Source organism: Perca fluviatilis, chromosome 7 (assembly GCF_010015445.1).
Source record: "Perca fluviatilis chromosome 7, GENO_Pfluv_1.0, whole genome shotgun sequence".
In the NCBI taxonomy this organism is placed as follows: Eukaryota; Metazoa; Chordata; class Actinopteri; order Perciformes; family Percidae; genus Perca; species Perca fluviatilis.
In genome coordinates this window covers 40,957,827-40,959,949 of record NC_053118.1, presented here as the reverse complement: position 1 = coordinate 40,959,949, position 2,123 = coordinate 40,957,827, and the positions used below count along the sequence as shown (strand labels likewise).

The 2,123-nt window shown below is 39.7% G+C and overlaps 1 long non-coding RNA gene across 2 annotated transcripts; it reads right to left on the bottom strand.

Moving 5' to 3' along the window:
- Nucleotides 1-244: 244 nt before the first annotated feature.
- LOC120562409 lies at nucleotides 245-1,547 on the bottom strand. 2 transcript variants are annotated; one of them, XR_005639776.1, is made up of 3 exons: nucleotides 1,426-1,547; nucleotides 858-1,184; nucleotides 245-383 (listed from the first exon to the last, which is right to left on the bottom strand). It is a non-coding gene; the product is annotated as an uncharacterized LOC120562409 (long non-coding RNA). The 2 variants fall into 2 exon arrangements; XR_005639775.1 differs by lacking the exon at nucleotides 1,426-1,547 and having other exon boundaries at nucleotides 858-1,263.
- Between the last annotated feature and the right edge of the window lie 576 nt (nucleotides 1,548-2,123).

Here is a 2,123-nt window from a genome sequence, read left to right as displayed (position 1 = left end):
CATCATCAGCAGCTGAGTCTGATCGCTGCTTCATGTTGAATATTGTGTACAGTATATAGTAATGTTTGAATAAATGTTATAATAAAAGATACACGTTTGCGTTAATGTCTTTTTAGAGCTTCTATACCTTACAAGTTATTGAAACAGGTACCATCTGAATATAATTATTCAGTTAGAAATAGACATTGAAAAACTGTTTATATGATATACACACCCAAAAAGTAATATCACACAGACAAACCAGTAAATTTAATGCATTTATTTTCAGAATGCCAATCTCTAAAAGGCTTTAGCAAATAATCTAGCTATTCATCTCTCTTTGGCCTCTTGTCTCCCTGCTTGTCTTTTGCTTTCCCATCCTCAGTGACAGCCTCCGTTTGTCCCTGGTAAAAGACAGCAAACACAAAGAAAAATATGTTTACCATTATGAATGCTATAACGTAACGTTATATTGAACATTATACTTTTACATGGGAAGTTACTCATACATTTTAGCCTTCATGTAACGTTGATAGTGAAGTAAATAAGGTTGCAGCGTTACCTACCACCCTGCAGCTACAACTGGTAAACACACACATTTCTAAATCTCTGCTAACGTTACGCATATAGAGTAACAACATATAAAAGAGATGAAAATGCCACCGGACATTAAACATTTAAAACACAAAGCGCAAAAGACCGTAAAGGCTAGCTAACAGCCTAATGTTAATGATAGGGTCAGTTAGATTAACGTTAGCTCGGTTGTATCTACCTAATTACTAAAGCAATCCCGTACCAGCATTAAAGCGTTAAGCTTTAAATTGATTTAAAACATTAACGGTGATAACACATGTTCGGCAAACACTAAAGATACTTACATTTAAATGATTATTTCGCCGTCAGCGATACCGCTCCAACTCCCGCTTAGGTCCACCATTTAATTTTTTAAAACAAGCCAACAAAGCCGCGCGCAAAGGATTGTGGGTGATTTGGGAGCGCGAAGGATACACATATGCATCCTTTGCCGTCTATGGGAAATTCTCCGAACGAAGGACTCAGTCCTTGGTGGGATTCGGAGGATCCTCGACATTGGAACGGTCCTTCGACGGACGTCGATGACGTAGCATCCTCCAAATTCTGGCTTCAAAGGATCCTTTCCTTGACATTGAGAAACAGCTTGTGTTTCAGACAACAGCAGCTCCAGTCTGGTGTTGGAGTGAAATACAGAACACAATTTACACCGTTTAGCTGTTAGCATTTTAACGTGTTTACTCCAACTTCTGGCTAACGCTAGGCTAACGTTACCTGCTGTTGAGTGTAGTGTTAACTAGCTAACACTAGGCTAAGGTTACCTGCTGCTAGGTGTAGTGTTAACTAGCTAACACTAGGCTAAGGTTACCTGCTGCTAGGTGTAGTGTTAACTAGCTAACGGTAGGCTAACGTTACCTGCTGTTGAGTGTGGTGTTAACTAGCGTCCCGACAGAGAGGAAGTAGAACTACACGTTGAGAGTGAGGACAAACACAAGTCCAGTGACGTATATAGAGATAGATATATAATATATATATAAAAGATAACGTAGTGACATAACAGCAGAGATAGGAGAAGATGCCGGGCCCAACACTAACCCTGTCTCATGATTATTTAACTATTTGGTTCCCTTATTAAAATGTGCAATAATGCAGCAATAACATGTCGATAAAGCTTAGCTGATTGGTTAGTTAGTTATGAGATATATAAAACATGATGTAGTAGCATACAAAACCAGAGATAGGAGCGTAGAGAGGATGGGTCACTCTGTTGTAGATATAAAACCAGAGATAGGAGTGTAGAGAGGATGGGTCACTCTGTTGTAGATATAAAACCAGAGATAGGAGTGTAGAGAGGATGGGTCACTCTGTTGTAGATATTAAACCAGAGATAGGAGTGTAGAGAGGATGGGTCACTCTGTTGTAGATATAAAACCAGAGATAGGAGTGTAGAGAGGATGGGTCACTCTGTTGTAGATATATAACCAGAGATAGGAGTGTAGAGAGGATGGGTCACTCTGTTGTAGATATTAAACCAGAGATAGGAGTGTAGAGAGGATGGGTCACTCCGCGGTAGATATTAAACCAGAGATAGGAGTGTAGAGAGGGTGGGTCAC